Consider the following 24,310-nt stretch of genomic DNA (forward strand, 5'->3'; position numbering starts at 1 on the left):
TGATCTTATTGGATGGTGGAGCAGGCTCGAGGGGCCAAGCGACCTACTCCTGCTCCTACGTCTTATGTTCTTATGGGTGGCGACACCCTGTGCTATTCAAGCACACCCCCTGCTTGTACAAGTTGGCATTTCCTTACATTACAACATACCGTTAAAAGTACTTCATTGGCTGTGAAGCGCTTTGGGACATCCTGAGGTTGTGGAAGAGACTATAGTGGAACAACCAGGAAGCTACACTGATCCAGCCTGCTGAACATAGAATCATACTTATGAGCTGGATCGTCCTAACCACCCAACCTTGGAACAGTAAGGGGGAGAAAGAACTGTTTTTCCAAATAAGGGATTTTAGAAAATGCACAAGTATCTTCTCAGTGTTTGTGCCAACCCACTGTAAAAACATTCTAAAATTATTCTCTGTGATCCTTTTGAGATGCAAGAAGGGCTTGGCTCCAAGTGGTGGTGGGGGGTTTGTGTTGCTTATCAATCTGCATTTTAAAATGAACTTCGCTTTCATCACTAAAGAAATATTTCAAGAAGTTGAATGTCTTGCTTCGGAAGCTGCAACATAATGGCCCAGAACTTGGTGTCGGGGGCTTGCCGCGCGTGCAAGCCCCCGATGTGCGCTTACCTGGCGCGCCGACATCTGAAACCTGGCCCGCAGTGGATTTCCTGTCAGTGGCCCGGTTCTGATGTCGGCGCGCTGTGCTAACCTGACCCAGCGGCGTAGTTAGTGCGATGTGCCGGCTGGGATCAGGTGAGCACTGTTCAGCCAATCAGGGGAGGGGAAACTTCATTCATAAGTTTGAGAAGAACTGTCAAACTCATGAGAAGTACTGCACCCCAAAACACTACTTAAACTTTAAATAAAAAAAATTTTAAAATCCCAATCATTAAATTAAGTATAAATAAGTTTTAAAAAATAATTTAAACAATAATTTCTTTTTTTGAAAAAAATAAATTTTTAATAAAAAGGGTCTAAAACTAAACTTACCTTATTGTAGATTCTTTAAAATAATAAACCTGTGGGAAAAAAATGTCTAAATTGCACTAAAACACCACTTACCTGTAAAAATAAATACTTACGTGTGCTTTTTACAAGCGTAAAGACCGGAGGCCTTTAGACATGCGCAAATCCCCCAAAACAGAGGAAATCCAAGACGCACGCGCAGCCCCCTACAGCGCACGCGCTAGCCTCTTCAACTCTTGGGTTGGAGGAGAGGAAATGCCGGTTTTCAGCGCATGCGCTGTGCATGCTGAAAACCGGCATTTCCTCCGTCCGTACTCACGCGTTTGGGGAGGAATTTCTGCCCCGTTATCAAACAGGAAGAAAAAACAGAATCCTGCCACCTAGTGGTGGCACTTGACAATTATAAAACAGCTGCATGTTATGCTATACTCTCCACCAAGCTTTGTGAATGTTATTTATTGTCTGCTGTTCTCCCGGCAGCCCGACCCATTGTTTCCCCCTCCTCTCCCGTAGCTGGTGACTCAGGTTAGGCTGTATATCGTTCTGTGGGAGCCTCTAGCCTTCCAGTACACTGAGTCAGATCCTGACCCCATCGGATAACAGCACACGTCTGGAAAGCAATGAAGGGATTAAAGGTCAAAATGGGAGGCATAATCCGAAAGAAATTTTTAAAAAGCAGTTACGTATATAGCAAGAAAACAGTCGATAAAAGTAAAGTAAGGAGGAAGGGAGGAGGGATCGGAGAAAGGAAAGGAAGAACATGAGAGAGATTTTCTGAGTCTGCGTCCAGAGGCACTGAATCACCTGGGTGCAGCCAATATGGAAACAATAGAAGGAGAATCAGGCAGGCTCCTACACAGGCAACACGCCCGATTTTCCAATATTTGTTCTAACTCATCTGGGTCACCTGTCAGGAATCCATCGGATAGTTTTTCATCTCTTTCTCTACTACCCACACCCAATCTTCCTACAGTCTATTGAATCAGGAATGAGTTCAGTTCCCTTCTGAATACACGAAAGCATAAACTCTTTAGGTCAAATTAACAATAAAGCGGGAGCAATTACCACCATATAATGATTGAGTCACATGGAAAGGAAACGCCATTCACCAAATTATTATATTTATCATAAGTTATCATCATATAATAAAGAATGGTAGACTTTCAACATTGCATAACTTTAGCAAAGAACCTGCTTCCAAATAGTACCTTATATAGCATGTCCTCCTGACATCCCAAAGTGCCTCACACCCAATGAAGTACTTTTGGAATGAAGTCACTATTGTTTTGTTGGCAAACATGACAACCAGAAAGGTACACAGAACGGTCCCACAATCAGCAGTGAGATGAATGACCAGTTAATCTATTTGGAATTGTGTTGAGGAATCATTGTTGACAAATAAAGAAGGCAAATGGTATGTTGGCCTTCGTAGCGAGAGGGTTTGAGTACAGGAACAAGGATGTCTTGCTGCAGTTGTACAGGGCCTTGGTGAGACCACACCTTGAGTATTGTGTGCAGTTTTGGTCGCCTTATCTGAGGAAGGATATTCTTGCCATGGAAGGAGTTCAGCGAAGATTCACCAGGCTGATACCTGGGATGGCAGGAATGACGTATGAGGAGAGATTGGATCGATTGGGCTTGTACTTGCTGGAGTTTAGAAGAATGAGAGGGGATGTCATCGAAACTTATAAAATTCTAACAGGACTAGACAGACTAGATGCTGGAAGGATGTTCCCAATGGTCGGGGAGTCCAGAACCAGGGGTCACAGCCTAAGGATAAGGGGTAGGCCATTTAGGACAGAAATGAGGAGGAATTTCTTCACCCAGAGTGGTGAACCTGTGGAATTCTCTACCACAGAAGGCAGTAGAGGCCAATTCATTAAATATATTCAAGAAGGAGTTGGATATATTTCTCAAGGCTAAAGGGATCAAGGGGTATGGGGAGAAAGCAGGGACAGGGTACTGAATTTGGATGATCAGCCATGATCGCATTGAATGGTGGCATAGTGGTTAGCACTGTTGCCTCACAACGCCAGGGACCCGGGTTCGAATCCGGCCTCGGGCGACTGTCTGTGTGGAGTTTGCACATTCTCCCCGTGTTTGCGTGGGTTTCCTCCGGGTGCTCCGGTTTCCTCCCACAGTCCAAAGATGTGCGGGTTAGGATGATTGGCTATGATAAATTGACCCTTAGTTTTAGGGGGATTAAATACGTGGGGTTACGGGGATAGGGTGGGATATGTGTTGGTGTAGGGGTTACGGGGATCGGGTGGGATATGTGTCGGTGCAGGCTCGATGGGCCGAAATGGCCTCTATCTGCACTGTGGGGTTTCTGTGATTTCTGTGAATGGTGGAACAGGCTCGAGGGGCCGAATGGCCTACTCCTGCTCCTATCTTCTATGTTTTTATGTAGGACATTAGGGGAACTCCCTGTCTTGTTTGAAAAAGTGCAATGGGATCTGTTACATCCACCTGAACAGGCAGACGATTTCTCTGCGACAAAGGTATCCCTGGACCTGATCCATTTTCTACTATTCCCTTCTCCCCACCAATCAACCAGCAGCATGCTGCTCTTCTGTGCCACTGCATAAGTTTAGGAAATAAAGCAAACTCCCGGTTGCAATCTCAACCTCATAATGCCAGTGGCTACAGTAAGAGATTTCCAATAAATATATGAAGAGCCAGTGAGGAAATTAAAGGTTCTCCCACTTGCTGTTTCGGCATGCGAGTAATTAAACTGATACGATAGCAAAACACTGCAGATGCTGGAAATCCGAAATAACAACAGAAAACGCTGGAAAAACTCAGCAGGCCAGGCAACATCGGTGGAGAGAGAAATAGAGTCGACGTTTCAGGTCGAAGACCCTTCGTCAGAACTGGAAAAAAAGCAGGAAAAGGGATAGATTTTAAAGCAAGTGGGGGCTGGGAAAAGGGGGAGGGGATGAAAGAACAACAGGGAAGGTCAGTGATAGGATAGAAAGCAGGAGAGATTAAGAGACATTGAGAGACATTAAGAGATATTCAAGGAACAAAGGATGGCTCTGGATGAAGTGTGAATGGCCCTGGCAGAATGAAGGGCAGCTGCCGTGTGGGAGGGAAGAAAAAAACCCAGACAAAAGTGTGGATTAAAAAAAGAGAATATATATATATATATGTGATAGGGGCCAAGGTTATGATCTGAAATTGTTGAACTCTATGTTGAGTCCAGAGGGCTGTAAAGTGCCTATTCGGAAGATGAGGCGCTGTTCCTCGAGCTTACGCTGAGCTTCCGTGGAACAATGCAAGAGGCCGAGGACGGTGAGGTCCGAGTGGGAGTGGGGCGGTGAATTAAAGTGACAGGCCATCGGGAGCTTGGGGTCCCCCTTATGGACTGAACGGAGGTGTTCCGCAAAGCAGTCACCCAATCTGCGTTTGGTCTCCCCAATGTAGAGGAGACCACATCGTGAGCAGCGAATACAGTATACTAGATTGCAAGAAGTACAAGTAAATCGCTGTTTCACCTGGAAGGGGTGTTTGGACAGTGGGAAGAGGGGAGGTATAAGGTCATGTGTTGCATCTCCTGCGCTTGCACGGGAAGGTGCCGGGCGAAGGGGAAGGGGTGCTGGGGGTGGTAGAGGAGTGGACTAGGGTGTCGCGGAGGGAGCGGTCCCTACGGAATGCTGAAAGGGGAGGTGAGGGGAAGATGCATTTGGTGGTGGGATCACGTTGGAGGTGGCGGAAATGGCAGAGGATGATCCATTGAATGTGGAGGCTGGTGGGGTGAAAGGTGAGGACAAGGGGAACCCTATCGTGGTTCCGGGAGGGAGGGGCAGGGGTGAGGGCAGAAGTGCGGGAGATAGAACGGACATGGTCGAGCCAAAGACATTGACATGGTGATGGTGCCAGTGTGGGGCCAAATACAGTATACAGTACCTAAACCCCAATCGCACACGGCCACCAAAGTGTTTGCAGACCACATTCTTTAATTTTCCAAATCGAAAGTGGTGGCCATGCTGGGTGTTTGATTGGAATGTGTTTGTCTGACTGCTTCTTGAATACAGCCTGTTTTCAGTTCCAGTTCTCTCTAGAGAATATTCAAACTCTCAGGTATTCTTTTATACAACTGGGCTGTCATTGCCTTTTGTGGTCAGCCTCAGGCAGCATTTTTTTCCTGGGTGTGGCAACATTCACCTGTGTGTACTAATCAATCAATAAAGAGAACATTTTTTTTCTCGTTCTCCCTCGTGCCTTTTGTAGTGAGTAACCGAGATATACACGGCAGCCAGTCCTAGGCTCGTTCTCTGGTCTGTGCTAAATGAGCTCACCTCAGCTGGAATGGCAGTAAGATACCACAATTGGCTACAGCAGCCCTGGATTAGGGAGGGGAAGATTGCTTATGCTGTCTCCTTCTGATCACTGACCAGGGACCCTTGCTGGAAGTGTGCTTGTGTGGACTTCAGGCGAAGGCGATGTGGAACTCAGTTGTGATCTCCCCCTGCTCGTCAAGTAGGTTCTCACTGTCAAAGGCCCACACATGAATATCTTCGACCAGTTACTGGTAAGGAACTAGAACCTTTGGAACTATATCCCAGCGAAGAGTTAACTCGTTATGGAGGAGATAGAAAATTGGTGACAAAAATAAAAGGTTTAGTTTACTCAATAATAGAATTTCAGGCAATAGAATTTGAAATACTAGCAATCATAAAAGCACTTTCAGAATACAAAATATACCATTGGACTCTGGACAGCAATGGTCTGATCTCAATGGAGTTACAGCTAGGAACCGTCTAAATGTGTCTGTAACAACTAGTTAGTTCTATTCAATTCAATTCAATTTTATTTGCCATATGTACCAGTACAATGGAATGCTTACTCCCCGTGGGGACACGTCAGCTATTCTTACAGCGCCGTGTTCAGAAAGTCAATTCTTTGGCATCCAGTGGCAGTGGGAGCACAATGTCCCTCAGCCGCTCCGTCCTCCTCGTCACCGCGGCCTCCTCCTCACTGTTGCCGGCTCGGCTCCACGTGTAGTGGCCTGCTTCTCCCACTCACCCTCTGGCCACCATTCCCGGCTCCCCTCCTCCCAGTCGGACTGCGAGTCGTCGTGGCTGCTGCTGCTGCTCGATGCGCTGCGCTGCCTCCGCCCGACTCACCGAACACATCCTCCAGTCGCCACGGCCTCCACCTCACCGTCGCCGGCTCCACGGTCCGATGGCCCGGGGCCTGCTTCTCCCGCTTCCGGTCCGGCCTCTGGTCGCCATGCTCGGCTCCCCTCCTCCCAGTCGGAATGCCTTCCCGCTGAGGAGCTGCCGGCCGACGAGCTCTAGCGGGTCGACGTGGCTGCTGCTGCTGCTCGATGCGCTGCGCTGCCTCCGCCCGGCTCGCCGAACACCTCGCTCCGGTTGCGGGAGCGAGCGGCGAGAGCGGGCCGCCCGAAGCAGGGAGAGCGCGCTAGCACCGGACCGTCTCGGTCGCCATCTTGACCTGTTATAAACTTGTTAATATGGATGCATAGGTTGGTTTACTTGTGATGTTAATGATAAATCTATGCCAATAACTAACAGTGAGAAACCAGCTCTCTGGGTTTACACAATGTTCATAAATCCTAGAAATTTAGTGACTTCTATTTCTCTTGGAGGCTTATTGACATATTTTCTGGCTTCATGTGCACACCAGATGTTGGCTGATTCCAGGACTTGTCCATTTTAATAAATCTTGTAATCGATAACCAAAGGCCTATTCCCACAATTATTTTGTAATGCCGACCAGATTGAATCTAACTGACAAACCAATATTCCATCTTCATGTAAATAGTCTCAACCAGCGGCACTGTAGGCAGGATCTCTAGCGATATGAAGCTTGCCGTGTGTGTAATTCCACCGGTGGCAGTTTCCTTCTTTCACTCTTGTCCTCTACCATTGAAGTCCAACGTAACATCGGCACTAATCATTAGTAGTAACTGCCCTGCTTTTCATTTCTTAGATGTTATTTCCAGAGTTCCAGTAAGAACAATTAACATAATTCCCACCCACTGCACACTTGAATGATTTCAGAATACATTGATTCCTTCACAATTTGTTCAACATCCTACTCAGCTAATATTGTAAATTGTACACTTTTAAGGAGGTAGCACAATATTGAATAAATATGCTCGACTAGATTGGAATAACATCCGACTACAATTTTCATTGTAGGCATTCATTCATTTATATCCATGACCTGACCTTTTAACTGAAGGAGGTCACGTGGGGAGAAAAAAAACCAATCAAACAGCACTAATGAACTATTATCTTCAATTAGGGGCCTGGCAGAAACTCAAACATATGCTTTTTGTTTCTGAATTGATTTCAATACGGACCTGCTCGAAGCCCAGATAAACAGAGGTTGAAGCTAAAATGTTGGGAAGGAAGGTGTAAGCTTTTTGGAAGAATTTCTGAGGGGGAATTTCCTGGGAGCTCTGCTGTCAACTTCAACAACAAGTTGCACTTATATAGCACCTTTAATGTAGTAAAACGTCCCAAGGCGCCTCAGTGCTCATGTGCAAATGGAGTTCCTGCTGAACCTCCGCCATAGTTCCGGCAGTGGAACAGGAGAAGCCCCAAGGAAATCCACCCCGATGTTGCACTCATGTGCTTCGCTGATGGCTCAGTTGGCAAATACACACTTAGGTGCTATGAAAGAAAGAGCTTGCATTTTATATAGCACCGTATCACACCCACAGGATATCTCAAAACGCTTCACAGCCAATACATTGTATGTGAGGTGCAGGCACTGTTGTTTTGCAGGCAAATGTGTCAGCCAGTTGTGCAGCAAGGTCCCACAAACAGCAAATGCGATAAATGGTCAGTTCATTTAGGTTTCTTTGGCAATTAGTTGAGGATGAATGTTGGTGAGGACACTGGGAAAGCTCCCTGCCTCCCTTCAAATAGTGCCTGGAAGCAACTTGAACAGCCAGACAGGGCCTTGATTTAAATGTATCATCTAAAACAACACCTCCAACAATGCAAAACTCCCTCTGGATAAATCTAACCTGGCCAAATACTGCCCTATCAGCCTCCTTCCAATCATCAGCAAAGTAATGAATGAAGTCATCAAAAGTGCCATGGAATGACACTTACTCACCACTGCTCACGGAAGCTCAGTTCAGGTTCTGCCAGAACCACTCAACATCAGATCTTATCACAGCCTTGGTATGGACATGGACGCAAGAGCTGAATGTCAGAGGAGAGTTGAGAATACCTGTCCTTGACAGCAACATAATATTCGACTCAGCATGGCACCAAGGATCCCATGCAAAACCAAGGTCTCTGGGGGGGTCAAAGGGTAAAAGCCTTCAGTGGCTGGAGACGTACCTGACACAATGATAGTCATGGTGTAGGAGGCCAATCATCACAGTCCCAGGATATCACTACAAGAGTTCCTCAGTGAAGTGTCTTCAGGTGACTCATCAATGACCTTCCCTCCATTATAATATTAGAATAGGGGGTGCTGGCTGACAATTCTACTCCATGTTCAGCTCCATTCACAACTCCTCTGATAATGAAGCAGTCTTTGTCAGCCTCCAGCAGGGCCTAAACAACATCCAGGCTTAGACTGGATTCAATATCCTCCTGCGCTACCATCAGCGCACTGTGGCTGCAGAATGCACTGCAGCAAGCCACCGAGGTTACTTCCACGGCACTTCCCACCCCCGTGACCTCTACCACTAAGAAGGTTAAGAATAGCAATATCATGGGAACAAGTTGCCGCCAAGTCACACACCATCCTGACTTGGACATACACCGTTGTTCCCTCACTGTTGCTGGGTCAGCATCCTAGGTCAAGTTCCCTACATAACACCATCGTGGGAGCACAATCGGCACAAGGACTGCAGCAGTTCTAGAAGGCTGGTCATCACCTTCTTGGGGCAGCTAGGGACAGGCAATAAAAACGACAGCTTTGCCGGTGTTTGTGCCTTCACGGTGCTCAAAAACTCACAATGCCTGCTGAAGATATTGGTGGATGCACGTAACAGTTGGTTTCCATTTCACATATTAGCCTACATGGAGGCTGGCTCTGCTTTGCTGCATAAAGAGGAGAGTGGCGCATGTAGGCCACTTTCCCCAAGGCAGGGCCTGGACCAAATGTCAAGGTAGCATCACCTTGTATGGTTTGACACTGAGCCATACAGACTACAGGGGTGGCACTCTCAATCCTTAGTCTACACTGACTTAGCTGAGCAGAGGCCGGGGGTGCTACAATTAGTCTCAAAAGTCTCTGGGCTAGGGAGTGTGGGGGGGCGAGGGGAAATCAGGTGAGGAAAGAAATGGGCTTATAGCCATGATGCTTCTCAAATAACCCAATGCTCACTCTTTTAGGCCCCCGCCTGAAGAGTAGCAACTTGGGCGATGTACCAGAAGGCTGTTGACACACTTGGAACGAAACTGAGCGAAAATCAGGAAAGGAAAGGAAAGCGAAAAACTCGGAAAAATAAAGTGTTGTATAACTGCAATGCAGTTCTCGATTGTTGATAACCACAGTATACAAGTCTGGCAAGGCAGTTCGTCATAGCTGCCTCAGAAATCTCCACTGAGGAAGCAGTGAGTGATGTTTCCTTTGATGACTAAGTTTCAAGATTGTACCTGCACATTTTCTTCCTTTTATGGTGGCTGTTACAGAACTTGACAGAGTAACGCCCTTCAGACTCTGTGAACCGTGAATTTTACAAGTCCAGTGAAGGCATGTAGCTAATGATTGATTTTTGTGAAAGAATATGTTCTGAAAGGGTGCAGATGGCATTAATGCCTTGAAACCTAAGTGTAAACAATCTCAGAGCTCGCTGCATACCCAGAGGTGGTTGTCAATACATTCCAACCAGTTTTATGGGTGCTGACTAAACTCGGTTATCAGGAAAAAGATGAGTTTGATAAATGGCACGTGATCAGTTAAGGTTAGCACTGCAACCATCAGATGGAATTTACTTTGCAGGGACAAGATTTATAGGCCTATAAATTCAGCTGTGCAGGGTCTGCTTTTCGGGTGCTAACTAGCCAATTTGGCGGGCAGGAAGCGCGCACACACATTTATGGCCAGAAGTGCGCCGCCCACCATGTTGCAAAAGGAAAAATATATCATTGTGCAGTGCCCACGCCTGAAACAGGTGTTAGGCACTTTGCATATGTTAATAAGAGGCCTAACGCCTGTTTGAGGCCCCCACTGCAAGACTGGCTTGCCCTGAGGCAGCCGGTACTAGCCTTGGGACCACCTCTTACCAACAAGTTAAGTTTTTTGAAATATACTTACCTGTATGTGGAACCAGGAGGAGCATGAGTGTTCCTCCTGACCCCAAATTTAAAGAACGCAGGCCACCGCTCCCTCCGATCTGGCCCTGCGCCCAGCTCCTCTCCAATCCTCTGGTCAAAGAGTGTTGCAGGGAGCAAGCATGAAGGCCTCAAAGGTTTGTCTCTTTTTTTCCCCTTATTAGTTAAATCAGGTGAGAGATTGGTGCTGGAGGCCTTCTGGCTGCTGTTTTTGGACAGCAGCCAAAAGACCCCACGATGTCCACCATTGCTACTACCTTTCAGCACTACAGCAGCTGCCAATTTTCCTCCCTCCATTTCCCAGGCACAGGGCCTTGTTTGGAGGCAGACCAGGGCTATTTAAATAACCTGAATCCACAAACCCAGGCGGGCTCATAACGTAGGCTGTTGATTGCTTTAAAATCACATTGTTATGATGTCCAATTATTTGTTTTGACAATCTGCCTGTGTGAATTTCTCAGCAGTTTGGTATGAAAACTCTTTAAGCATGGCGATGAGTTTCCATGTCTGTCAGACGCTGGATTATCCCCCCAAAAAAACTATTTTGATTATCAAATATTCAGTGCAGCACACTTTGGGTACACAATGCCTGACTAACACCCAGTCGCAGGGACCGCGGGTAAATCAGCCCCAGTGTGTCATTCCTTGGATGGCGCAGTTGGTAAATGTATTGCCAGTGTTGAACTGAGGCACATGGGCCAGGAAGGTCTGCAGTTCAATTCCAGGCCTGTGCTTAGTTAACTGATCCCTGCACAGGCCGTAGTAGCAATACCGTGATTGACCTCAGATCTGCCTGTGTGAATTTCTCAACAGTTTGGTATGAAAACTCTCAAGCATGGTGATGAGTTTCCACGTCTGTCAGCCACTGGACTGGCCAAATAAGTTATTTTGGCCAAATATTCTTTATTCACTATAAAGTTCAGATGCATTAAGCCATGGCGGAATTGTGCAGCTTCCTTGCTAATTTGCTTGCTCGGTGTCTCCCAGTAATGCTTTAATGTTGCATTGATTGAACGCTGGAGATTAGATTGACCCACCCCCCGTCAATACGTAATGGATAGTGAGTAGTGAGGAAACTAAAGAGCAAAATGTCATTTGATTGTTCATTTTGTTATTGCAGCATCGTCACCACAACAGGAGCTAAGGGACCGAAATAAATGCCTATGCCAGTTCTGAACAGTGGATCTGTGGAAATAATGAGAGTCCCTTGACACCCACAACTGCAACATTGCCTTAAATAAAAACAATAAAAACAAATATGAGTTTATAGTAATTTTCCATACATGTATTTCTAATGTAATAAAGTTTTTAATCAAGCGTTGTGCATTTATTTTCCTTGCCAATTTTCTCTATCTCCTCCGCAAAAGACGTCCTGCTGTGGTAAGGTCCCAGAGACACTGGTTGTCTTCCAGTACCTCAGCTAAGTGACCTTTCTTCATGTATGAACCTTGACGGTGAGTGTTGGTAGGCTATTTGATCATGGGGAACATCACAGCCAAGCCCAATCCTATTCTCACCAGACATCTACTATCCTCTGTTGCAGACAACTGTTATATTTGAATGTCTTTGCTTTATACTTAATATTACATTCCCTGCCACCTACTGTTCTTCCTACAACTCCTAGTTATAGATATCACCACTACCTTCTCAGTTCTTTTTTTAAGTCTCTTCCATTTAGCTACTGCTCTACCCCTTTTTTTTACCATCCCGATTCTCCTTTTACCTGTGTGCACATCCACCTAAAATCTGCCTTCCCAAAGGTTAAATGGCTAATGATACAGTTATTCATTTCCTTACCTTGTCCTACATTTTATGACCCTCTGATCTCTATGTCCCTACTTTTTTATATATTCATTCTGGGGATATGGGCATCACTAGCAATGCCAGCATTTATTGCCCATCCCTAGTTGCTTTTGAGAAGGTGGTGGTGAGCCTTCTTCTTGAACCGCTGCAGTCCATGTGGTGAAGGTACTCCCACAGTGCTGTTAGGGAGTTCCAGGATTTTGACCCAGCGCCCATGAAGTCAGGATGGTGTGTGACTTATGGAGGGGAACCTGGAGGTAGTGGTGTTCCCATGCACCTGCTGCCCTTGTCCTTCTAGGTGGTGGAGGTTGCGGGTTTGGGAGGTGCTTTCCCACCTTATATCCTGCCAAAGTGTCCTCATTATTGGTCAGTATTAGCTCAAGTACAGCCTCATTTCTAGTTCCCTCTATAACATATTGGGGGAAAAATTCAGTATCGCCCCATTTGGGGCGCCATTATCGGCCGTGTGCAAAATTTAGCGCCTGGCGCTAATTATCGCCTCCGACAGCAAACTTGGCTTTTATCACCCCTGGAGGTGATTGGAACGCTAAATCAGGCGCTTCGCACCTGTCTTAAGGCGCAAAAGCCGAGGAGTGAGGCGCTACCTCAGAGCGCTGGCGAAGCAAGGAAGGGCAAATCAAAATAAACCTGTAAAGTGCTGCTCAGTACCCAAAACTCCTTCACACAGCGTTGAATCTCTCCAGAAGTCTCTCTCTCTCTCTCTCTCAGAATGCGTGGTGCAAAAATGTCACCGACAAAAAAAGGCAGGAAGCGGTCGCCCTTAAATAGGGCTCCCCTAGTCCCTTTCTGGCAGCATAACGCTCCCCTCAACCTGTCGTTGCTAGCAGCAGGCGGTAAGGGAGGGGGCGCCACTCAATATCCGGTCCGGGGCGCTAACGGGGCGTTGCGCGCTCGATTGACGTCACGATCTGTCGGCGCAGGAGATCGTGGCGGTAGTGTTTAGCGCCGCTGCAAAATGTCTAGTTAATTTCGCGAGCGCCGCAAACATCGCCGCGCCCGGGCGCTAATTGCTTTGCGCCCCAATTGGCGCCCTCTTAAGGCACTAACAGGAGGCGCAAACAACTGAATTTTCTCCCCATTATTTCATGAAGCAGTCCCATACTACATCCAGAAATTCCTGACACTTTTTACCCTTAACAGTACCAAAAACCATTCAATATCGGGGTAGTTAAAATCCCTCATTCTGTGAAATAGCTTATCAATGTCAGCTGTGTGGCTGGTTGCTGCAGCAATTTCCCATCTTGGTTTCCCTCAGCTAACTCCAACCAGAGATTAAGGGACCAAAATACCAACAGCCCAACTCTGCCGGCAGAAGTGGAGCAGAGTGGGACCTAAGTCCACCGACAAAGGAGGCCGATGCCATTCCAAGTTGTGGGGATGGGGTCATTTAAATAATCGGAGCAAGCCGTCCACAGCAGTAAGAATACATCAGCGGTGCCCATCCCCATCCACTGGGAAAAGGCAGTGCACAGCAGCCCCTCTAGGAGTGTCCTGTGCCCCTTCCCGGGCTGAAGAAGAAAATTCTTCAGCTCTTAAGAGAGCCATTAGGCTTTTATGGAAAGGAATTGATCTCCTCCAGGATTGATTATCTTAGTCTGGGAGCCTTTCACATCAGCTCTCAGCTGGCGAGAGTTCCATTGAGGCCTTATATGGACGCAATGGGAAGAATTCCTAGGGTTGCCTGGAATCTCTTTGGACATGCCCCCTTGATATGGTGGGGGATGGGGCAGGTGGATGATTTAGCTGTCCCCCATCCCAGGTGCAATTTGGCGCAGAAGTTAAATGGGGCAGAAACCTATTGGACACCAAGCGGGCGATGCACACACTCTGCGCTCTCCAACCTCAGGGAATTCAGGCCCTCAGTTTCTATGTGTTTTCTCTGTGTTGTCCTGTCTTTCCTGTGTTATCCTTTATATAAAGTGCACTCCTCCACCCTTTGCCCATACCTATCCCTTCCAAACACTTTATAACTTTCCAAAACTTTCTTGAAAATGACAGACAAGATGGCTCCTGGGCTGGCAGCTCCCTAGGGAGCTCTTTTGCCATCCTTAGCCATCCTTTGCTCTTTCTCCCCCAGTCTCCTCTCTTCTGCTGTTTAAGTTCCCCTGGCTCTAATAGTGGGTGCATTTTAACTGCGAGTTCAAGCTGCTAGGTTAAAGTTACCTGAGCCCACTGCCCATCCCCCGACCATGCCTGTTCTTTGTTCTCATCAGTGAGCACTGGCTCTTCACTTAAACTTAGCTCCCAAATTCCCAGACCTCTCTGCCATCAAGACTACGCTTCTCCACTGGACTAGTGATCTAGCGACTAGTGGATCGCGAGTGGAGCTCGGGGCCAGGGATCGTGAGAATATCAGTGCTAATTTAATCCTGTGAGAGACAACATCACTCATGTCCGAGGCCGGGACCCAAGGTCAAAGCCCAGGAGTGGCGCAGCGTGGACCAGCAGTGGGGGCAGAGCCCAGGGAAGGTGCGGCACGGGCCAACAGCGAGGTCGGGAGGACCACAATGCATCCTACGAAACCGGCAGAGAGGATCTGCAGGAAGGAGGGAGGAGGACAGTAGCATTATGTCTGTATGAGTGTGCTAGGCCGTTGAAGCAGAGCCTGGTCTCCAATCATCTTGGATCCCCTTGCCATTGGACCAAGACCTTGCTCTGTCAAGCCCGTGTGGTAGCTGGTGTGCAACGGCCACCCCACGTTAAAAGAATTCATGCACAGGCATCTTCCACCCTTTAAAATGAAGTTCGGGACCTGGAATGTCAGGACCCTCATGGACAACCCCAACAGTGACAGACTGGAATGCCGTCCTGCTATCGTTGCCCGGGAGCTCAGACGTTTCGACAGTGACATCGCTGCCCTAAGCGAGACCTGGCGGGCAGAGGAAGGCCAGCTCAAAGAGTAAGGCAGTGGCTACACCTTCTTCTGGAAAGGCAAACCTGAAGAAGAACGCTGCCCCCATGGGGTAGGCTTCGCCATAAAAAATGAATGAGTTGGGTGTCTCAGAGACTCCCCATGCGGTATAAACGAGTGCCTCATGACTCTTCGGCTCACCCTAGCCCGGAACCAGTGCGCTACGGTCATCGGTGCGTACGCCCCAACACTGGAAGCCACAGACAAGACCAAAGAGGAATTCTACGCCAGCCTCGAACAATCCCTGTCCCGAGTCCCAACGGGCGACAAGCTGATCCTCCTTGGTGACTTTAACGCCAGAGTTGGAAAGGACACAGACCTCTGGGGAGGTGTGATCGGCAGAGAGGGGGTAGGGAAAGCCAACTCCAACGGTACCCTCCTCCTGACGAAATGCTTAGAACATGGCCTTGTCATAACCAACACCTTGTTCCCTCAGAGAGACAAGTACAAGGCTTCATGGCAGCACCCTCGCTCCAAGCACTGGCATCTGCTGGACTACGTCATCGTCCGAGCGAGGGACCACAAGGACATACGCATCACCCGCGCCATGACAGGAGCTGACGACTGCTGGACAGACCACCGCCTAATCCGCTCTGTCATCTCCATCAATGTAGCCCCAAAACAGCATACTGCTATCGTTGCCCGGGAGCTCAGACGTTTCGACATTGACATTGCCGCCCTAAGCGAGACCCGGCGGGCAGGGGAAGGCCAGCTCAAGGAGCAAGGTGGTGGCTACACTTTCTTCTGGAAAGGCAAACCTGAAGAACGCCGCTTCCATGGGGTAGGCTTCGCCATAAAAAATGGACGTCTCCAAGAAAGAAGCCATTTTGTCTGTCATCTTCAAGAAAGGTGACAAGTCCGATTGCGGCAATTACAGAGGAGTTTCCCTGCTGTCTGCCACAGGAAAAGTCATCACAAGAATCCTCCTCAATCGCCTTCTCCCAGTAGCTGAAGAGCTCCTCCCAGAGTCACAATGCGGATTCTGCCCACTAAGGGGCACAATGGACATGATCTTCACCGGGCGCCAATTACAAGAGAAATGCAGGGAACAGCGCCAACCGCTGTACATGGCCTTCTTTGACCTCACAAAGGCCTTTGACACTGTCAGCCATGAGGAATTATGGAGTGTCCTCCTCAAATTCGGCTGCCTTCAAAAGTTTGTCACCATCCTCCACCTGCTTCACGACGACATGCAAGCCGTGATCCTGACCAATGGTTCCACCACAGACCCAATTCAGGTACAGACCAGGATCAAGCAAGGCTGTGTATTCGCACCAACGCTCTTCTCGATCTTCCTTGCGGCAATGCTCCATCTCACCCTCAGTAAGCACCCCGCTGGAGTGGAGCTAATTTACAGAACAAACGGGAAACTGTTCAACCCCCATCGCCTCCAGTCCAGATCCAAGGTCGTCCCTTCCTCTGTCGTCGAATTACAGTATGCAGACGATGCTTGTGTCTGCGCACACTCGGAGATCAAACTCCAAACCATCGTTAACACCTTCACCGAAGCGTACGAGAGCATGGGCCTTACACTAAACATCCGTAAGACAAAGGTCCTCTACCAACTTGCCCCTGCCACACAGTACTGCCCCCCCGATTTTCAAAATCCATGACAAGGTCTTGGACAACGTGGACCACTTTCCATACCTCGGGAGCCTACTGTCAACAAGGGCAGACGTCGATGATGAAGTCCAACACCGCCTTCAGTGTGCAAGTGCAGCCTTCGGTCGCCTGAGGAAGAGAGTGTTTGAAGACCAGGACCTCAAACCCGGCATCAAGCTCATGGTCTACCCGCCCTGCTGTATGCCTGAGACATGGACCATGTACAGCAGGCACCCCAAAGCACTGGAGAGGTACCACCAACGCTGCCTCTGCAAGATCCTGCAAATCCATTGGCAGGATAGGCGCACCAACGTCAGTGTTCTCGCTCAGGACAACATCCCCAGCATTGAAGCTTTGACCACGCTCAATCAGCTCCGATGGACGGGTCACATCGTCCACATGCCCGATACGAGACTCCCAAAACAAACGCACTACTCGGAGCTCCGACACGGCAAGAGAGCCCCAGGTGGGCAGAGGAAATGCTTCAAGGACACCCTCAAAGCCTCCTTGAAAAAGTGCAACATCCTCACCGACACTGGGAATCCCTGGCCCAAGACCGCACAAAGTGGAGGAGAAGCATCCGGGAAGGCGCCGAATACCTCAAGTCTCTTCGCCGGGAGCAAGCAGAAGCCAAGCGCAAACAGTGGAAGGAGCGCACGTCAACCCAAGCACCCCACCCACCCGTCTCTTCAACCACCGTCTGCCCCACCTGTGACAGAGACTGTAGGTCCCACATTGGACTCAGCAGTCACCTGAGAACTCATTTTTAATGTGGAAGCAAGTCATCCTCAGTTCCGAGGGACTGCCTAAGAAGAAGATAACTTTCCATGGTGTATCCCATTTCTGCTCCTCTGCCACCAAGTTTCCTTTTTATCTATGATGCCCAAATATTTTGTGTGCATTAGCCCTTCTAATTAAGCCATTTTTGCTGCTAGACTTTTAGAATTTGTGTATAACCCCATCCATTCACTCCCTTTGCTCCTTTTAGTGTGTCAGCCAGTGGCTCAGTTGGTTATGGGTTCAAGTCCCACTCCAGAGACTTGAGCACAAAAATCTAGGCTGTCCCTCCAGTGCAGTACTGAGGGAGCGCTGCACTGTCGGATGTGCTGTCTTTTGGATGAGATGTTAAACCGAGGTCCAGTCTGCTCTCCCAGGTGGGTGTAGAAGATCCCATAGCACTATTTCGAAAAAGAGCGTGGGAGTTATTCCCAGTGTCCTGGTCAATTTTATCCCTCAATCAACATAAGAAAAACAGGTTATCTGGTCATTATCACATTGCTGTTTGTGGGAACTTGCTGTGTGCAAAATTGGCTGCCATGTTTCCTACATTACAACAGTGACTACACTCCAAAAGTACTTCATTGGCTGTAAAGCGCTTTGGGATGTCTGGTGGTCGTGAAAAGCGCTATAGAAATGCAAGTCTTTTTTTATTTATGTTTGACTTTATCATCTCGCGCTGTTTCTTCCTTGCCTTGCCTGTGATCTCCTTAGATTCAGCATTGTCTTCTCATGCTATGGTACATACAGGATTCTGTTACCTCCTACCTGAACTTCCTGTTATCTTATGCACCTGTATTAGCTTTTGCACCCCTCCCCCCCACAACTCCCCGCTTCAAAGATTAAATATTCCTCTATTAGTCTATCATTCTGACAGTTCCTCTTCTGTTTAAGAAAACCCATCCAGTCAGTACAGACTCTCTCTTTCCCCGTTGCACCCCAGTTCCCTAGGAACCTAAAACCTTGCTCCCTACCCTTTTAGCCACATGCTGGTCTCTTATCCTAGCCTACCTCCCCCTACTGCTGCATACATTGTATCTGTTAGAACTTTACCATGTTAGTTTCTTCCTTAAACCATCTCCCTATTATTTTGAAGGCCCGCTGGACTATGCTTGCCTATTGTAAAACTTGGGCTGTCCAATTTATTGGATCTTTTTGTCTTTATTTTAATCTAATCTAATTACAGGACCCTTTAGGAGCTAATTGCAGAATGTGGCAACAAAGTTGTGTTCTGATATGTGTTTTTTAGGAGAAATTGATCATACATTTACAGTAAAATGTTTTTTAAAATGAAGCAAAGCCTATTGGGAAACAACATTGTCAGGAATGCTCGTTTCTCCTGCTTGCTTGTGATTGTCCATAAGTCTTAAGTAAGTAATGCTCCGATTTGTTACAGGTTGCTAACCCAATCAAAACAGTTAAGGCTAAAGGGGAATCTGTCTACATTCTAATTACTTGCGCGCTGCTCCCTTAATTTTGAAAAAATCTCTATTTTAGTTTAGAAGCCTAAGTTCCAACCCCCAGATGATCGATCGCCCTATTTCTGCCCTCCTCCCTCACTGGAATTTTGGGGCTATTGGCCTATAAATTTGGGCGTTAACCGGCCTACTAAGCCCCCAATAAGGCGGGCAGGAAGCGCGCGCGCATTTCCAGCCTTAAGTGCGCCGACCGCCATATTGGGTTGGGAAAGGAGGTTGCGCTGGCGGCAGGAGCGCACGCTGGCAACGTTGAAAGTGAAGAACAATTTATTAGGTCCTGCACTGATCCATTGTAGATTTCCAATCAGTCCAACGCTTCACTCGTCACATGCTGAGCTCGCACAGCATAACATGGCGCTAACCGGCAGAAAGGCCCCCATACTTACCGCCATGAGGAGCAGGAGTGCTCCTCCTGAACCCACATCAACAGAACTTCAACCACCTGCTGCGAGCTACCAACCCCTCCCCCTGGTCGCCGCCCCACCGGCCTCCAATCCCCCCAATCTGGCGGCTGATTGCCCCCCCCCGCCCGGCCACCGATTGCCCCCGCCCTCTCACTTACCGGCCCGATCTTCAGTGACGCTTCACCGGGCAAGCCGCCTCTTACTCTCCACAGCTCGTCCGGTTCATGGAAATGAGGCCCGATATCGGGGGCGCCTGGGAGGGCTCGCCAATCAGGCGTAGGCATTGTACCCTGCCAAAAATGGGCACGCCCAAGTTACTATTTCATTGTGTTTAGATTCTAATGCAGTTAACGCATACATCCCCATCTAAATCTCTGCAGCTTGGCTGTTGCACTTTTGTTGGAAATGAAAATGATTCAGACTTGCAGCAAAATCATCATTCTAAATAAACATGTCTTAAAGTTACTGTAATCAATACCATGCCTTAAGCTTAAAAACACTGTACAACTTGGCCAACAGGAAATAGATTTTATGGCAGGCAGGTCATGACAAATAATTTCCAGGGTTTCTCTCTTTTTGGATTTCAGCCTTAACCAAGAAGAAAATCAATTTAAACAAGTTTTGGAATAAATAGAATTAACAGCACAGAAAAAGGCCATTCGGCCGGTGTTTATGCTCCACAAGGGCCTCCTCCCACTTTTCATCATCTGACCCTATCAACATATCCTTCTACAGGAAACTTTCTGGTATCCGGCACGGACGGGACCGACGTGGTGCCGGTTCATCAAAAATTCCGGCTAACCAAACGCTATAGTAAAAGATACGGAGCTCAGAGCTCCGTATAAAGCAACAAACCCTGTTGCGCTTCAGAACAATCGGCACAAGTTGCAAGCGTCTCTGTAGCTTAGCAACAGCTGCAGCTACACCCTTGCACAGCAACAAATGGAGTTTAAAAAGTAATAAAAGTTACCTGAACCTACTCCTGAATTTTGCCAGTTAACCGACATTTCCGGTTATTTAGGGGCCAGTTAATCGAAAGTTTCCTGTATTCCTTTCTCCCTCATGTGTTTATCTAGCTTCCCCTTAAATACATCTGTGCTATTCGCCTCAATCACTCCTTGTGGTAGCGAGTTCTGTAGTGTATGTACCTTTAAGAGGAACTATGTTTTTGAAGCCCTTGTATACTGTAGTACCAGTAGTGACCACTCGGGTATATAAGCCTGTGTAGCGTCTTGTGTTGTTAGTTCACCTCCAGACTTTGGCCTAGAAATTCGGTAGGCTTAGCGCCGCTGTTGAGGCGCTAGAGGGCCTAGCGCCGGAGTTATGGCCAGTTTGGAAATTGAGTGGGTCCCTAAATCGGCGTTAGGCCGTTAGCGCTGCGCCGGCACCGATGACGTCATCGGTGTGCGCAGCGTCCCGGTTGCCATGGTAACCCGCCCGAACTCCGAAATTGACTTGCGGCCGCCTCGCCCGTGGCAGCCGCAAGCAACGTTCTGGCAGAGGTGCCTTACTGGACTTTGCGCCGGCGCATTAAAGGCCCCGCGGCGGCCGGCCGCTTTCCTGCCGGCCGCCTGGCCGCAGCTCCCTCCCCGGACTTCTCCCCACCACCCCCCCGGACAGATGCAAGCCCGGCACTTGTCCGAGGTGCCGGGCTCATTTTTACAATGATTTTCGCGGGCCGCGGCCGGGTGCAGGCAGCTCCTCCTTAAGGGCAGGAGGAGGCCTGCACTTCCCGAACCTGCCGCACCGCAGCGGGCGCCGCAGCGCCGGAATAGCGCCGCAATTCAGCGCGTAGCGCCAGTTTTCAGGCGCAAACAGCTTTCAGCAGCGCCGGCAGCTGTTTGGGCGCAGAACTAGTGAATTTTTGGCCCGCCCAGCGCGACTTAGCTCCGGCACTAACTTCCGGCGCTAAAGCCGTCGCTGCGCCAAAACCCAATTTCTAGGCCTTTGTTCAGTAAACACTTGTTAAATCAACTCCTGCATTCTGTGTCTCCATTAACACACGGATCTAACAGTGGCGATGAGGTAGAAACGAACTTACCTGCAATTCGGCAGCACCTCAAGGGGATCGATTCCTCAGACGAAGGTCGAAGCCAGAAGCAAGAAAAAAAAATAACTCGAAGAAACTCGAAAACGAGGGCCAGGCTTGGTCTCCAGTCTGTGGTTTCCCCAGCTAAACGGGCTGGTGGCAGGTAGTGCACTGATCCTTCCTGGGCTGCGGCGGGCTAGAGCTCGATTGGGTGGCTCTGCAATGGGGCCGGGCAGCGAGTCGGGAAACAGAAGCAAAGAGAGAGAGAGGGTGGAGCACTCAGGGCGCGGCCGGTGCTGCAAAGCAGGTCGGCGTTCGGACCGAGCAGAGGGAGGGGAAAGTCCCAGAGGGTCCGCTCCACGGTGGGAATGGTTCTCCAAGTAACGGAGAAACTATTGAAGCGATATATTAAAAAAATAGAAATACCGCGAAAAGCTGCAGGTCGCAACGGGAACCGCGGAGAACAGCGTTGGCAGCAGCGGCAGTGGCGGGAAAGCGCGGGAGGCGCCATCTTAACTCGGCGGGGAAGAAAGAAAAGCGCGGGAAGCGCCATTTTAGATTTTCAAGATGGCGAAGACTGGCAATATTACTGCTTTCGATAGTGATATAGAAGATTGGACCACATATGTGGAAAGAGTGGAGGTATATTGCAAGGCGAATGAAGTAGCGGATGATAAAAAGGCATTGGTACTTCTAAATCTGATGGGCGCAAGGACATACGGGCTGTTACGAAACTTGATCACTCCAGCCAAACCGATGGACAAGAATTTTAAGGAGATTGTTGATACCTTACAGGAGCACTTAAACCCAACACCGCTGCTGATAGCGGAACGATTCAAATTCTTCAGGAGGAATCAGCACAAGAATGAAAGTAACGCTGATTACCTCACTGAATTACGAAAGCTGTCAAAGCACTGCCAGTTCGGGGCAGGACTGGCAGATTCTCTACGAGACAAATTCGTCTGCGGTCTCCTAAGCGAAGGAACACAGAAAAGACTACTTTCTGAGAAAGATTTGACACTGGACAAGGCTTTCAGTGTGGCTGGATCATACGAAGCAGCAGCAAGAGGAGCTGCAGAGATACAGCAAAAGCCACAGGACTTCGGCACCCATGAAATGACACAGGGTTTCGAGAGATGTTATCGCTGCGGCAGATCCACCCATGACCAGAAGGACTGCTGGTTCAAGGACAAAGCATGCAGGCAATGCGGAAAGATGGGACACATTGCACGTGTATGCAGATCTGGAAAGAAATCCGCTGACAGTAAAAAGGTCAATAAGGAAAAGTACAGAAAGGTACAAATGATGACGGACAGTAGCTCCGAAGACCAGAAGAGCGATAGCGACTCCGGAAACAAGAGACTAAGCTGTCTCAAATTACATAATGTAATTGCCAAAGAAGATTACCAGACCATTTGGGTTACCCTCACGATAGCGGGGTCCTCAGTCAAAATGGAGCTAGATACAGGATCAGCTCTGACCGTCATGAGTCGACGGGATTACGAGCGGCTATTTCCGCATATACCTTTGAAAGACACATCCATTATCTTGAAGACATATACGGGGCAGAAAGTATACCCCAGAGGGAAAATAAGGGTGCCTGTTGTATACAACGGCAAGGAAATACAGAAGTTGTATTTATACGTTCTGCAAGATGGTGGTCCACCGTTGTTGGGACGTGAATGGATCAGAAAGATACGTTTAGACTGGCACTCCAGTCCGGCACTGACGGTGACCAGTAAGAAAAAAAACGATGATGACGTCATACCCGGATGATTAAAAGAAATCTTGGCTAATGCCAAAGAAGTGTTTCAACAGGAACTAGGAACCCTGAAAGGCGCCACCGCCTCAATAAAAGTGGAAGATGCGGCAATTCCCAAGTTTTTTAAGGCAAGGCCGGTGCCATACGCAATTCGTCCAGCCGTCGAGGCAGAGCTGGAGAATTTGGAAAAAGCAGGCGTGTTATCCAAGGTAGATTGGAGCGAGTGGGCAACACCCATCGTCCCGGTGATGAAGAAAACGTTGAATAATGATAAATCTGAAGAACAGAGAAAAGTTCGCATCTGTGGGGACTTCAAGGTGACTGTAAACCCGGTTCTTCACACAGTACAGTATCCTCTTCTGAGGATAGAAGATATTTTCGCCTCACTATCCGGAGGGAAACGTTTCACCAAAATTGACTTAGCACAGGCATATCTACAGATGGAGGTTGAGGAGGCCTCTAAAAAGTATCTCACGATAAACACACACAAAGGCCTGTACCAGTACAATCGACTGGTTTTCGGAGTGGCATCAGCTCCGGCTATCTGGCAAAGAGCTATGGAGCAAGTCCTGCAAGGGATTCCAGGGACTCAATGCTACCTAGACGACATCCTTGTAACAGGAGAAAACGACAACGAGCACCTTGCCAACTTGCAGCAGGTGCTCACGAGGCTGAGAGAACGGGGCCTACGAGCAAATCGCCCCAAATGCGAATTTTTCCAGAAACAAATATCATATTGTGGCCATGTCATTAACGAAGAAGGGTTGCATAAGTCACCTGAAAAAATTGAAGCGGTCGTAAAGGCCCCAGCGCCTGAAAATGTCTCACAATTAAGGTCGTTCCTGGGATTAGTAAATTACTATCATAAATTTTTACCAAACTTGTCGACGGTTCTGCACCCGCTTAACGCACTGCTACAAATGGGAGTAGTTTGGAAATGGAGCGAAGACTGTAAACGTGCCTTCCATAAATGCAAAGGCTTGATCACGTCCAGGGAAGTATTGGCTCATTACAACCCATCACTGCCAATCAGACTGGCGTGCGATGCATCCCCTTACGGCGTGGGAGCGGTATTATCGCATAGATTCCCTGATGGCTCGGAGCGGCCGATAGCTTTTGCGTCACGCTCATTGAACTCAGCTGAGCGTAACTATGCCCAGATCGACAGGGAGGCACTCAGCCTGGTGTGGGGGGTGAAGAAATTCAAACATTACCTACACGGACAAAAGTTTACCTTGTTGACTGACCATCAACCCCTCGTCTCCATATTCAACCCTAAAA

At 48.4% G+C, this 24,310-nt stretch overlaps 2 long non-coding RNA genes across 2 annotated transcripts in view; one reads left to right on the plus strand and one right to left on the minus strand.

Moving 5' to 3' along the window:
• The window catches only part of LOC147110381 (uncharacterized), a 316,893-nt gene extending 305,352 nt beyond the window's left edge, over positions 1 to 11,541 (plus strand). Inside the window, exon 4 of the long non-coding RNA XR_015079907.1 lies at positions 11,363 to 11,541. This is a non-coding gene — a long non-coding RNA (uncharacterized LOC147110381). The remainder of the gene's footprint in view (positions 1 to 11,362) is intronic.
• The window catches only part of LOC147110382 (uncharacterized), a 61,319-nt gene that overhangs the window by 20,961 nt on the left and 16,048 nt on the right, over positions 1 to 24,310 (minus strand). The window lies entirely within an intron of this gene.

Source organism: Somniosus microcephalus, chromosome 11 (assembly GCF_052327205.1).
Source record: "Somniosus microcephalus isolate GS21.2 chromosome 11, FLI_Smic_1.0, whole genome shotgun sequence".
NCBI lineage: Eukaryota > Metazoa > Chordata > Chondrichthyes > Squaliformes > Somniosidae > Somniosus > Somniosus microcephalus.